The 15,236-nt window shown below is 48.1% G+C and overlaps 2 protein-coding genes across 7 annotated transcripts in view; one reads left to right on the top strand and one right to left on the bottom strand.

Moving 5' to 3' along the window:
- LOC147029069 (actin-like protein 6A) overlaps positions 1-15,236 on the top strand; it is a 181,069-nt gene that overhangs the window by 71,732 nt on the left and 94,101 nt on the right. The gene's annotated exons all lie outside the window — the stretch shown is intronic.
- Positions 1-15,236, bottom strand: part of LOC147029070 (guanine nucleotide-binding protein G(I)/G(S)/G(T) subunit beta-1) — a 97,139-nt gene that overhangs the window by 75,588 nt on the left and 6,315 nt on the right. For 3 of the 5 annotated variants that reach the window (XM_085880001.1, XM_085880000.1, XM_085880004.1), the window contains exon 2: positions 29-83. The exons of the other annotated variants lie outside the window; for them this stretch is intronic. The gene's annotated coding sequence lies outside the window, so the exon portion shown is untranslated. The remainder of the gene's footprint in view (positions 1-28; positions 84-15,236) is intronic. 5 annotated transcript variants of the gene reach the window in all.

The following is a 15,236-nucleotide window of genomic DNA, read 5'->3' as shown; positions in this document are numbered from 1 at the left end:
AACAGGAACAAAAACGAAAACATCTTACCTGCAGATTTCCTGCTTCTGCAGCCGGCTCAGCAGCACACCTGGTTCTGTATCCCCTGCATAGGGATTGCAATTAAATTAACAATATTTCAGTTATCACAGTTAAGACTGTGAAACTTGCTCTGGCACCTCTAACGTTTACTAAGCAAGCAGGAGATTGCCAAAATTAGCTTTTGCACCAATCATTAGAAAATTAATTACATAAGCAAACATTTCAATTAACTATTCCAGCATTGTTAGGGTATAAACGTGTGTTGTAAGTGCTCGTCTTGTGCTGATGCAATGACCGGTTCAGACACCACAGACCATGTTGATGTATTCATTGTCTCTTAACGTCATTACCTCCACCACCGAATGTTTTCACCCCTGTCTGTCTGTTTGTTTGTTTGTTTGTGAACAAGATTTCTCAAAAAGTTGCGGACGGATTCGGATGAAACTCGGTGGATGACCTGGTTAAGTGACGAGAACAAGCCAATTCCACTGGTATGCACATGTCAGTAATACGACACGCTACCCTCTTCGGTTAGCAATTTGAACACTAGCAGAGAGCGCAAACTGCAAAGACATCCAGATTAGTCATGACGATTTCTGGGACCGCAAAAGGAGACATCTAGACATTTTAATATGAAACACAATTGTCCAACTGGAAGTGAGCAAAGACAAAAATGGGTTGGGGGTTTCATTAATACACCGCACAAATGGTGCAAATGTGTTTTCTTCTTATTTCATTTGACAACATGCCCCAGCACCTCTAACTTTTACTAAGCAATTAGGACATTTAGTACGATTTTCTTTGAATCACGTTCACCGAAGGAGAGGATATTGCTTTTGGGTCCATCTGTCTGTCTGTCTGTCTGTACGCACGGAACTTTGGTGTTTTTCCTCCGCAACCACTTATCGGATTGAGACAAAATTTGCGACTACTCATGGAGAATGTTTTAATAATAATGACATCATAAGTCACGTGGTGTGGCAGCCATGTTGGACAAACCGAAAAACTTTGGAACTCTATATCTCTGAAACCGTACCAAAGAAAAAATTGAAACTTGACACACGGCAAGTACTCATGGGGAATAAGTGTGATTTTGTTTGTTTTTTAATGGCATAATAGGTGCCTTCGTTATGACATCATAATTGCATATGTAGAACGCTACCTCTCATGAGTATGAAAAATTTTGAGGGTCATCTCGGGGTAAATAAATAAAAATGATGACGTCATCGGCCACGTGAGATGCAGCAGCCATATTGTTTAAAAATAAATTGAAAAAACAACTTTCAAAAAATCTTCTGTGAAGTGGCAATACAGATTGAGGCAAAACTTTACTCGTATGACTGCCTATCCATGAGGAACAAAAGGTTCACACATATGACGATGTAGGTCACATGGTTTGGCAGCCATATTGGATTTACACTAAAAATGATTTTAAAAATCTTCTTCTCCAGAATGGCTGGACAGATCGAGGGGAGACTTCACAAAAAATGTTCCCCAAGCCTTGGGGGTACAAGTTTGTTAAGGAATAATTGATAGGCCACAGGGTTGGGCAGCCATATTGGAATGGAAGAAAATGTTAAATAATGTTTTCTCTGGAAGCGCTAAAATCGATTGACATGAAACTTCACAATTATGATCTAGCAGTGATGGGGAATACATGTTTTATATTTCAACTTGATCGGACACATGGTCTGGCAGCCAGAATTATTTAATATTTCTAATCTGGGTTCTTTTTAAATTTTTTTTTTTGAATAAGGCTCACTTGGCTGTGCCTGGATGGGTTTGAGGGAAGGGGAGTATCAGCTGAAATGTGAATCCTATCCAGGTTCCTCCTGATGACTTCATGGCCCACCTGCATTGATTCACAGTATTATTCTCCCGATTGAGGAATCGTCTCCCCGAGTCCTTTGTCTCGTCCCCATCACACAGTCTTTAAAATGGTCTGCCCATCACTTCCTCATGCACTCACCCATCTCTTATATATATACACACGCTGATTCATTCCATCCTGCTCTTATCCAGGCTATTGTTACTCGTTTCTTGTGTTATTCCTCCTTTCCTTCTTGTGTATGTCGATCACCCCACCCAAATAACCTATGGTAGTTTGTGTACCTGCCTTTGTCATTTACCTACTCCATAAGCCTAGAATCCTGCGTAAAAAAACAGGCATTTGGATTCATGCGCAGCAGGATAACTCACAGTTGATAATGTGATTAGAATGAGCTGTCCGACTGCATCATATCCACCTGAAAACTACTGTTCTGGTACAGTCCCAGAAAGAGGCACTGCATCTCAGATCCATTAGATGGGGACATAAAGCTGGCTGTCCCATATGCGTTCATGTTGCAGATGTTAAACATCCCAAGCCACCAATAATTTGGAATAACAGTGCTTGCACCTGATCTAACAAATGGTTCATATATTTCTAACAATCTGCTGCTTAAATAAAGGTAAGTTTACCTTTGTGCCCTCTTACCTGAACCCAATGTAGAAATTATTAACAGGCTGAATGACATTAGAAATGCTGAATGACAGATGTGATGTTCTCACTCCTCATTTCAATTTCACCAGGTGGTACAATGATGGAAGTTAAGAATTCAAATTATAGTGAGGGACGATCTATTTGTTACGTATACATCGAGGTAGCAGGGAGATTAAAAAAAAGAATTTTATTAAACCTGAAAAAAAAAAGAAAGAAAGGATGATGATGATGATGATGAGTGAGACAAAAGAGGGTAGGTGAGTGTGAAACGAGTGTGGAGAAAAAAAGAAAGAAGGTGGAGAGCAGAGTCATGGGAGAAAAGGGGTATGGAGCATGCATGGAGCTCATGGTGGGGAGGGGTGGAGAGTTAAATATTTGCACCATATCGGTGAATTTAATAAATCTATGATCACGGTTGAGATGGGAAGATTGTGTGAGGAGGGATATCAATAAGGTGGGGGTGGTTGGAGAGTGGAGAAAGTTGGTTAAGGACAGGGGGAAGTGGAGGAGTATTGTGGTTGAGACAGGGCAAAAACTCGGTACCGTTGGACCTCACCCCGTATAAAGAGAAGAGGAGGAGGAGAAGAAGGAGAAGGCCCTAGGTCACCTCTGCAGTTGTTGTAGTTGATAAAAAAAATCTCGTAGCTTCATGTCATAAAGACATGCTAGCAAAATAATTACTTCCACCACCAAAAGTGGACAGAGGTTATGTCTCAAAAGGATATGGACGGATTTGGATTAAACATGGTGGATAGGTTGGTGTGCATGCCAAGGACGAATCAATTTGATTTTGGTGAAGATTCTGATCTGGATATGGGACTTTTTCCATTTTGAAGTGGTTCTTCATTATTGAGAGATGGGACCAAAAACATATATCGTAAAATATCTCAAAAAGTTGTGGACAGATTCGGACGAAGCTTGGTGGATGAGATGGGTCAGTGACAAGAACAAGCTAATTAGATATTGGAGGAGATAATTGATCCCTTTTTATTTTTTTTTCTCCATTCACAAGGTAAATGATTCCGTATGGCAAAAATAAAAGCAGAACTGGACCAATCACTTTCTTCCACAAACCCAATCCTGATTAAACTTCCAAAATCCAGGCTTACTACACACCTGAGCTCTTTTTCCCCATTTGTGGAATGTCTTCCTGAGCCTGTTTAATTGCATTCTCCCCCCAGAGCTTCAAACAGGCAGTTCACCACCGTCTCATGTCATCCCTCATCGTCCATTCCTACAATCCTTTTTTTTTCTCCCCATTGACCCAACCTATCCATCCCTCTTGTCGGTTACTGTGTTTCCTCTCCTTCTCCTGTTCATTCGTCCCCTCGCATGCACCAACCTATTGCCCCACTGTCAGTTCATCCCCTCCGTCACCTCGCTCTCTCAGGAGCCTCAATATTGTAAATAAAAGAACACAAGTATAATTGTAAATAAATAACAAAATAAAATAAATAAAAACCTATAATGGCACATTTTTCCCCTTCAGTGTTCAATTACCAAAAGCTGTATTCCCCGAGTGAAGTAACCACACACCTGTGTATTGGTGTGACATTATGTTGCTCCCAAATTGTTGCAAATTATTTGTTCTCCAGAGTAGGCAACCAATTGTTTAAGTCATTAAATTATTATCATACTCTACATTGTATCAATGTGAGGTGGTGACGCTAGATGCAAGGCAGGACACCAGTTTTATAGACAAGGTGGTGTTCACTAAAGGGTTGTCGAAATAAACTTTGGCATATATAACATGCTAAATAAATTCATTCATTCAAACTGAGAGTGCATTTAACTTGGTGTTGTGGACTTGACAAATAATGTAAATAACAGACACGATTGTAATTAATTTATTTTTGAATATTGTGCAGCTCTTTGTAATTTGGGGAAACTGTTATTATTACAAGATTACATAAACCACAATTAGCATTGTAGTGGGGCAACTTAGCTAAATTTAGCATAACAATTGTGCATTTTGTGAGGAAAGCACCAAATTTGGCACACTAGTAGCCTATCATATTATGAACAGATTTGGATATTGGGCCATCTCAAATTCAGCCGCTGATGGCTGTGGCAGCTATTTTCCACTGCCATCAAAATTTTTGAGATGGCCCAATATCCGAATCTGTTAATAATATGAAAAGCTACTAGTGTGCCAAATTTGGTGCTTTCCTCACAAAATGCACAATTGCTATGCTAAATTGCCCCACTATTGGAGGAAGTGTGTTCATCTCGGGTTATTGTGATCGTGTTGTCGCAAAAGCTGCAATATGTTTCAAAACCATTTTTCTATTTCGAACCGTTCCGTATCCCTCACCTGTGGATCCATTTCTCCGATAAAACTTCGCATGCAGTTGCACAGGAACATAAAATACTGTACTCAATCATCAGCTTACCATCAACATGCAAAACCTGGCAAACCATCCTGCATTTGAATTCACATGTTACCCTTCATGCAAGTCGGAAGCTCCTTTATGACTCTTTGTCAGCCATATTGCTCGTCCAGCACCAGACAAAGGAGGTGCCACAAACAGCCATGACAAACGAGGAGAGGAGAACATCCGAGAAACTTAACAAAAAAAAAACAAGTCATTATTGTGTCATTTGTTGAACTTTACGAATGCAAGTATCATACAACTGTCGCGTACGTATGCATGTATGTATGTATGTATGCATGTGTATGTTACTATGTATGCACGTGTGTACGTATGTATGTATGTCCGTATGCATGTGTATGTACGTATGTATGCACGTGTGTACGTATGTATGTATGTACGTATGTATGTACGTATGCATGTGTGCATGTATGTATGTATGTATGTATGCACATACGTATGTACAGATGTATGCATGGATGTACGTACGTACGTATGTATGCACGTACGGTTGGATGTATGTATACACTATGTATGAATGTATGCATGCACGTAGGTATGTCTGTATGGACGTACATATGCACGTATGCATGTATATATCTAAGTACGTATGTGTGTATCTATGTCTGTATGCACGTATGTATGTATGCATGTGGATATTATGGATATGTCGGTAAGTATATATGTATATATATATATATATATATATATATATATATATATATATATATATATATATATATATATATATATATATATAGTGTTGCCGGTCTTCGCGCCCGCCGGCGTGCGGAGGGCCACGTAACTCGAATCGCGGCGCGTCGCCCACCGGACGGACAATCCAGTCGTGACCCTCTCGGACTAACGCCGGGAACCAGTCACGGGTGGACCTTTCGGTCTCACCGCGATCGAGCCAATCAGCCCCCGCGTGGGATAGGGTTGCTCGCCAAATTCGAACTACCTAAGTACCCACGCGGAGGGTAGACCGGGCGATCGCACCTCGCCGCAGGTCGACTTCGGACACGGGCCACTTAAGCGACCCGTTCCGTACTATCAGAATAACCGAGCGGTGTTATCGTCGACCTCGACGGTTCGATTAATTATCGGGCGTATTCAGCCCACTACCAACCCTTTACGTGAAGCAAGATGGGGATTCAATGGAGGAAAAGACGAAGCGAAGCGGGAGAACAGTTCAACAATAAAGCACGTTTATTCTCGGCACACGGGAAGCACACAAATACAATTCCACCAAATGCACACAAAAAAAAAGAAAACACAATTCCATTTACATAAAAAGCAAACATAAAAGTGAAAACACAGTGCAGAGCTAATACCGACTACCGAGCACACGGCAACACTTATACAATTCTACTTCACAGACGGCGCCGACAACACATACCCAAAACCAAGGAAAAGAAATACCCTCAAGAATGAGGTAGGCCTGGGGCCGAGACCTGGTCGGGCCTACCCGTCTGGTGATGAGACGCGGAGCGGCGATGGCCCCGCAACCCGCGGACCTCGTGGACAGTGCCTGGCAGGGGGTGGGAACGGGGCCCCCTTGGTCGCACTATCTCAGCGCGGGGGGAAACAGGAGGGGGGTTGCTGATGCTCGGGGTATGGAGGATCTTTTTATATGCGACGAGCGTCTCCACCTCGGCCAGGTCGCGCTGCCGGCCTCCCAGGGGTGCAGCTCCCTGCACGACGCGAGCACCCCCTCGTCCGCCCTCGCCGCCTCTCCACAGCTCGTCCCCTCCGTTCCGACTTCAACGCACACGACGAGCAGCTCCACCGCCCGCGAAGTCTTGACTCTCTCTTCCGACTCCTTCGCCTCGTTCCGACCTTTACTACTCGTTCTGCTGACTCCCTCACCTCGTTCCGACTCCTTCGCCTCGTTCCGACTTTTACTACTCCTTTGACTGACGAACACCGTCCTTTTATCCCCCCGTAACTTCGCCTTTGACCCCCTCCCTTTGACCTTTCAACTCGCTCCCCATTGGCCCGAGAAAAAGTGGGCGTGAAGGCTTTTTGATCCACAAATTTGCATATATCGATCGCCCTGGGGCGGGGGCCAGTCGCCCCTCGCTCACCGATTGGACGGCAAAAAGTGGGCGTGTGTCGTTTTGGATCCGTTTTTGAAGCAGAAAATCCGTGATTTTGTACACGCTGTTCAACGTGCGCCCTACACGAGTCCAGCATCGGTGCCCATGAGTGGCGCGAGATGACGGTGATGCGATGGTGGCGAGTTGCGACGGTAAAGGTCATGGCGGTTGTGGTGAAGCGGCGTTGTGGTTGGTGGTTGATGTTGTGGTTGTGATGGTAATCATGGCGGTTGGTCCAAAATAAAGATAGTAAAAGAAAAACGGCTATCCTGAAGAGTCGCAGCACGTATAAATGACATGTATTCCCACTAGACAACGGGTTTGGGCCTAACTACACATGCACTTACCGAGATACCTCACCTAAGGGACCTGAATGGTGGTTTGCTAATCTGGTAACCACAACACTACCCCCTTCCCTTTTTACAGACTCGTCCCGAGTCGTCAAATTTTCGTGTGCCATCATGTGTAGTTTTCCCCTAGTACATTTTACCTACGGATCCCTGAGTGCGACATTCATGGTATTCGTGTCCCCAAAATAAATAACCTAAGGGCTGCGTAACTATCTAAACAAACTCACTCACACGGACGACTTAAATAAAATTGCCGGCGCTAAGACATACATGCCGGGGGCGCACTCATATGTACAGTACATCTTAACCTTAACTTACAAATCTTACACTAAACCATGGCCCAGGATCATTGAACTCTGCAAAGAAAGCAGTTAGCAGGGAGCCAGGCTGCCCACATGCAGTCTCTGGCTCAAACAATGCAGGTGACAGGAACGTGGCTGGCTGCTCACACGCAGTCCAAGGCCTTCCCTTTGAACTGAACTCAGTGAACCACAACGGTGCTTGGGCTGCACAAACGCAGTCTCCGTGCCAGCTCAAGTGGCACACGCAATGAACACAACGAATGGATGCATGAACGCAAACACGGTGCACGGGCCGCCACTGCAGGCCCGTGTTGTAGCTGCCAACAGGGCAGTTCTTGCAGCTTGCAAACTGTTGCTTTCAGATCCTGGCGCACATGGAAATGAACAGGGGGGGACAAAGCAAAAATTGAACGGGGGCTGGTGAACAGGGGCAGTGGGCATGGCATGGCAAAGGCAGCAGGCAAACACAGCCCGCAGAAGAAGGCCGCTGCAGGCAAACTCAGCCCGCAGAACCAGGCCGGCACAGGCCTCGAAGCAAACACGGCCAGCCGATGGCACAGGCCTTGCAGCAAAACAACAGCTGCCGATGAAGTTGGCCGGCCTCCGCCTTGAAGCAAAACACGGCCAGCCGATGAAGTTGGCCAGCTCTTGCCGTTCAGTGGAGGTTGGTGGAGGGAGTGCGGTGGTGCTGGCCACTTGGAAGGCGGGCTCGGACCTACCTACCTGTCTCCCTCCCACCTATCGCCTTTGCCTGTCACTGTACATACCCACTCCCTTAATTTGTCAAACCCCAATTTAGCCCCAGCTTAATTTTTTTTATTATTTTTTTTTTTTCTTTTACTTCCCCACTATAAATCGTCCCCTAACCCCCTTTATCGTCCTTGTTCGGCTAACCTATTCTGGCACCTAGCCTACTCCCAACCCCTACGTTCCCTTCCCGGAGGGGAATAAGGGAGAGCTAACGTCCTGTGTCGAGGCCCAACGAAGCCTCAGAATGGCCTCCCCAGAGTTCAGCGATCTTAACACCAAGTGGGTCCAGCGGCCCACAACGACAGCGGGGATGGATGGTGCGGAGGGGTACATCTCCTAATCTACCCTAACCATTTAACTGTTAAACTACCCCGGGGCTTTCAACAAGCGCCTCTCGCTTAAACTATTGGTTCTAACAACCCAGATTCCCGTCGCCTGTGTTGGTGTCCTCACAATTTCGGGCCTCGCCCCCCAATTTTCTCTCCGTGCCCTCACACGGTCTCCTGGCTGGGACACGTGGCTCCCTTTGGCAGGCACGACCCTCTGCCGAATCTCCCGCTATGGCACCCCGGGCACTACACTGCCTCCGAGCCTACCAGCTCCCTAACACCGGGAGTGCCCCCATGGCACCTCCCCTGAAACGCACACGTGGCAGGCCGGCCTCCCGGGCCCCTTTCCGAGGGTCACCCGTGCCCACAACACTGCCCACGCGGCTAATGGCGCCCCGGGCCCCCGCACCAAGCAGGCGCACCCGTGCCCACTACTCTATCCTGGCCCCCCATGGGCCCATGGCCTACCGCGGCCGACTAGCCTGGTGCCCTGGGTACCCTCTCAGCGATACTCACCTTTCGCAGCCACGCTCCCAAGTCCGTCAACAGGGCTCCTGCACCCCTCCAAATGGGTCTCGAGCCTACTTTCCCACCAACAACAAAACGACCTCCATTTTTCAATTTGACTAACCCAGCTAACTCACTTTACTCTGACCCCGGGGTCCCTTGGGCGGGAGTCACTCCTCCCCCCAATCACTCATCGCACCATGCATTCCCCATTCACTCCATAAACACAGACCCGCTGGCCTCACTCACTCACCATGTACTCACCTCACAACCCACAACTCTTCAACACACTCACCGCTGAACTCTGCCATCCTTCTAACTACATCCCCTAACTAACTCGTGCTCCCACGTCGTCCCTTAAACTACAGCACGTTCCTTTTAACCTACGTAGCTAAACTACGTCCCCTCTACACATCCACAAGTCTGTCTCTGTCTTCAAATAATCCCATTAATCAATTCCCCAACCTAAATCTGGCTACAATCCCTCTAACTAATCCATTCCACGGACTCCATGAGGACTTACCCCTGCCCCATGAAGTCGGTCTAGCTAAGCTAACCCTTCCCCCTAACTAGTTTCCATCCTGTGCCCAGGGTAAGGGGGTCTTTCACCCCTTTCCCAGGAATCCTGTACACCCGAAAGTGAGGCTTGCTTTTTTTTTTTTTCATGCGCAGCACCTGCGCGGCAACTCAGAGCTCGCGCACTTTGCACCTGCCCGTGACGTCATGCAGCTGCACGTGTTCCTCGTCCCTCCTTGGACGCTACCATCCGGCAGAGATACCCCTCCTGCCGGATTCCAACCACACGTGCAGCCATGACGTCACCGTGCGCATAAAAAAAAACAAGCCCCACGTTTCGAGGGGTTCCCCACGCGAACACATGTGCTTTGCCCGTTGGAGCCTAACACACACGATCGCGTGGAGAACCCGTCCGGTCCAAATCCGTTTACCTGCCTAAACTTTGTCCGTCCGCGGGATCGGCAAATCCACCGCGTGCGTTTCCGGACCGGGACTTCACTCTCGCAAGCGAGCACGTGGCGGTCTCGTGCGTTGCACAGCACGAACCGCGTGCTCACTGCTGGGTGAACCCGGCACGGTCCTCGAAACAACTACAGCCGCTACCCGGCTTTCTCTCCTCTGTCGCCGTCGTCGTCTCCATTCAACCCACGCACACCTGCGTGTCACGACGCACACAGTCCACACCATCACATTCACACCGGGAGACGCGGCTGCGTGCTCCCGCATGCCAACCGACATCTCCCTCTCATACCGCTCTCTCACACACACGGTCTCCCTTGCACAACCCATACCACTCACACGTGGTGCTCCATTCACTCGTGCCTCACTCACACACGCGGGGGCACTCAACCGCGGTTCCTCATCCACACACCGTGCCTCACTCATACACGCGGGGGCACTTAACCGCGGTGCCTCATCCACACACGCGGGGGCACTCACCCGCGGTTCCTCACTCATACTCCGTGCCTCATCCACACACGGCGTGCTGGGAAGCACGTACTCCGGCACCATCGCCACCACACCACTTACACGTGGTGCCTCACTCATACTGGCCGTTTCACTCACACACGGCCTCACTCACACACGGTGCGCTGGGAAGCACACACTCCGGCACCATCGCCACCACACCACTCACACACGGGGTCGCTTCCACACACGGGGACGCACTCACACCTTGCACCACACACACAGGGACAATCATACTGGGGATTCGTGTCCCCACAAGGGTCTCCGGGGCCTCTATACCACCCAAGCTCTCCGTGCACCCGTCCACAGCACCCGTCCCCTCAACCTCGCAAAGCACGACCGAACTCACCTGGTCGTGACTCGCCTCAAGGGGGCATACTCCCTCCCCTCGTTCCTGGAGGAGGCCATCCCGCTGCTCGCACCGGGTCCCTACACGCTCCGCGAGCTCACCCCCATTATCCTCCACTACCTCCGTGTGTGTGTGTGCGTCACTTACCCCGTCTTCATCGTGTAGTCTTTCCTCTATTTTTTCTGTCTCCCGTGTCTCTGCCAACTCTTCGCCCTTTACCTCCCTTGTCTCAACTATTATTTCTGTTGTCGTCACCTCGTGTCTCGTCTCACACGTTTTGGTCTCCCCATTTAATTTTTCCCTTTCGGTCATCGTCACGACCCTCGCCCAACACGTTCCACGAATTATTTTTTTACCCGCCTCCACCGCGGGCCTGTCAGCCGTTGCACCCCCATCCAGCTCGTTTGCTCCCACACGTGGAGTCGCCATTTTTATCTCCCCGGTCACGGCCTTCATGCCCGCCTGCAGGCTTCGGCCCATGTTCTGCGTCTCACCCCGCAGCTTTTTCATTTCTTCCCTCATTTGCTGTGTATTCGCATCCATCGTCGTTTTCACTTCATTTGTATTTGTATCCATCTTTTCGTTCATTTGTTTGTTCATGCCTTTCATTTCGTTTTTCATTTCATTTGTATTTGTATCCATCGTCGTTTTCACTTCATTCATTTGTTTGTTCATTGCCGCCAGCATGGCTCATAGCTGGGCCATGTTGGATGCACTCAGCTGAGCCGTTTCGGCAAAGGTTGGGGAAGGGTCTTGGTGGAGAGGGGGGGGGAGGTGTCATACACCGCGGCCGCCGCCGCACCCACCTCGGGTCCTGGGTTCAGTTGGGCGAGTCCGTGTTCCTGCACAATCAACATTTCCTGCTCGGGGATTCCATCCTGGACCATGGACTCTACATTATTACACATATACATTTCTAATACCCCCGGCTCCCGCTCGCCTTGAGACGCCATCTTGCTTCTCGTGAAGGGTTAATTTCGCTCGCTCGTAATTTGGAGGGAATCGGGGTCGCTTCTCACCCCTGGACCGATTCCCGTAAATTTAGCCGGAGACAGGAGAGCCCGTTTTCCTGTTCTCCGATACCAGTGCCGCGAGGAGGGCGATGAATTTGTATCGCACGACCTGACACCAGTGTTGCCGTCTTCGCGCCCGCCGGCGTGCGGACGGCCACGTAACTCGAATCGCGGCGCGTCGCCCACCGGACGGACAATCCAGTCGTGACCCTCTCGGACTAACGCCGGGAACCAGTCACGGGTGGACCTTTCGGTCTCACCGCGATCGAGCCAATCAGCCCCCGCGTGGGATAGGGTTGCTCGCCAAATTCGAACTACCTAAGTACCCACGCGGAGGGTAGACCGGGCGATCGCACCTCGCCGCAGGTCGACTTCGGACACGGGCCACTTAAGCGACCCGTTCCGTACTATCAGAATAACCGAGCGGTGTTATCGTCGACCTCGACGGTTCGATTAATTATCGGGCGTATTCAGCCCACTACCAACCCTTTACGTGAAGCAAGATGGGGATTCAATGGAGGAAAAGACGAAGCGAAGCGGGAGAACAGTTCAACAATAAAGCACGTTTATTCTCGGCACACGGGAAGCACACAAATACAATTCCACCAAATGCACACAAAAAAAAGAAAACACAATTCCATTTACATAAAAAGCAAACATAAAAGTGAAAACACAGTGCAGAGCTAATACAGACTACCGAGCACACGGCAACACTTATACAATTCTACTTCACAGACGGCGCCGACAACACATACCCAAAACCAAGGAAAAGAAATACCCTCAAGAATGAGGTAGGCCTGGGGCCGAGACCTGGTCGGGCCTACCCGTCTGGTGATGAGACGCGGAGCGGCGATGGCCCCGCAACCCGCGGACCTCGTGGACAGTGCCTGGCAGGGGGTGGGAACGGGGCCCCCTTGGTCGCACTATCTCAGCGCGGGGGGAAACAGGAGGGGGGTTGCTGATGCTCGGGGTATGGAGGATCTTTTTATATGCGACGAGCGTCTCCACCTCGGCCAGGTCGCGCTGCCGGCCTCCCAGGGGTGCAGCTCCCTGCACGACGCGAGCACCCCCTCGTCCGCCCTCGCCGCCTCTCCACAGCTCGTCCCCTCCGTTCCGACTTCAACGCACACGACGAGCAGCTCCACCGCCCGCGAAGTCTTGACTCTCTCTTCCGACTCCTTCGCCTCGTTCCGACCTTTACTACTCGTTCTGCTGACTCCCTCACCTCGTTCCGACTCCTTCGCCTCGTTCCGACTTTTACTACTCCTTTGACTGACGAACACCGTCCTTTTATCCCCCCCGTAACTCCGCCTTTGCCCCCCTCCCTTTGACCTTTCAACTCGCTCCCCATTGGCCCGAGAAAAAGTGGGCGTGAAGGCTTTTTGATCCACAAATTTGCATATATCGATCGCCCTGGGGGCGGGGCCAATTCGCCCCTCGCTCACCGATTGGACGGCAAAAAGTGGGCGTGTGTCGTTTTGGATCCGTTTTTGAAGCAGAAAATCCGTGATTTTGTACACGCTGTTCAACGTGCGCCCTACACGAGTCCAGCATCGGTGCCCATGAGTGGCGCGAGATGACGGTGATGCGATGGTGGCGAGTTGCGACGGTAAAGGTCATGGCGGTTGTGGTGAAGCGGCGTTGTGGTTGGTGGTTGATGTTGTGGTTGTGATGGTAATCATGGCGGTTGGTCCAAAATAAAGATAGTAAAAGAAAAACGGCTATCCTGAAGAGTCGCAGCACGTATAAATGACATGTATTCCCACTAGACAACGGGTTTGGGCCTAACTACACATGCACTTACCGAGATACCTCACCTAAGGGACCTGAATGGTGGTTTGCTAATCTGGTAACCACAACAATATATATATATATATATATATATATATATATATATATATATATATATATATATATATATACTGTATATGTATTCATATGGGTATTATGGATATGTGGGTAAGTATATATGTATGCATGCATATGGGTACGTATATATGTATGCATGTGGGTATGTATGCATGTCGGTATGTATTCATGTGGGTATGTATGTATGTATGCATGTCAGTATGTATTCATGTGGGTACGTATGTATGTATGCATGTTGGTATGTATGTATGCATGTCGGTATGTATTCATGTGGGTATGTATGCATGTGGGGATGTATGTGGGTATGTATGCATGTCTGTATGTATGCATGTATGTGTGTAAGTATGTATGCATGTGGGTATGTATATATGTATGTGGGTATGTATATATGTATGCATGTGGGTATGTATGTATGCATGTGCGTATGTATGTATGCATGAATGTATGTGTGCACATATGTATGTATGTATTATGTTGGCACGTATGTATGTACATACGTATGTATGCACGTACGCAAGTATGTATGTGCTTATGTATGCACGTATGTATGTATGTACGTACGTACGTATGTAGGCACGTATGTATGTATGTACGTACGTATGTAGGCACTTATGTATGCATGTATGTACGTACGTACGTCGGCACGTATGTATGTATGTACATTGTACGTACGCATGTACGTATGTAGGCACGTATGTATGTATGTACGTATGCACGAACGTATGTCTGTATGTTTGTACGTATGTATTGGTGTATGTATGTGAGCACGTATGTATGTATGTACGTACGTATGTATGTATGTTTGTGCGTATGTATGTTTGTATGTATGTACGTATGTGGGCACGCATGTATGTATGTATGCACGTATGTATGCGCGTACGTATGTACACACAGATGTATGTACGTATGTATGTACCTATGAATGTAGGCATGGATGTATGCATGCATGTATTTATGTATGTATGTGCGCACGCATGTATGCACGTATATACGTATGTGTGTACGTACGTATGCATGTACACTACCAGTCAAAAGTTTTAGAACACCCCCATTTTTCCAGTTTTTACTGAAATTTAAGCAGTTCAAGTCCAGTGAATAACCTGAAATGGAACAAAGCTAAGTGGTAAACTGCCAGAGATTAAAAAGAAAAAGTTTAGGTTTCCAAAAACTGAAAAATAATGTAATTTCAGAGTTGTTAAAAAAGGCCCTTTTCAAGGAACAAGTAATGGATTAGGAACTGCAGCTGTTCTGCAGCAATGGAAGTAAATTAAGCCTTGAAAGTTGATGCAAACAATTCTGACATGTGTCCCAAC

The sequence above is a fragment of the Eptatretus burgeri genome, chromosome 4 (assembly GCF_056783735.1).
Source record: "Eptatretus burgeri isolate ZD-2024b chromosome 4, Ebu_testis_v1, whole genome shotgun sequence".
Classification (NCBI taxonomy): Eukaryota; Metazoa; Chordata; class Myxini; order Myxiniformes; family Myxinidae; genus Eptatretus; species Eptatretus burgeri.
Note: the sequence above shows the minus strand (reverse complement) of the source record. Positions and strands in the feature narration are given on the sequence as shown.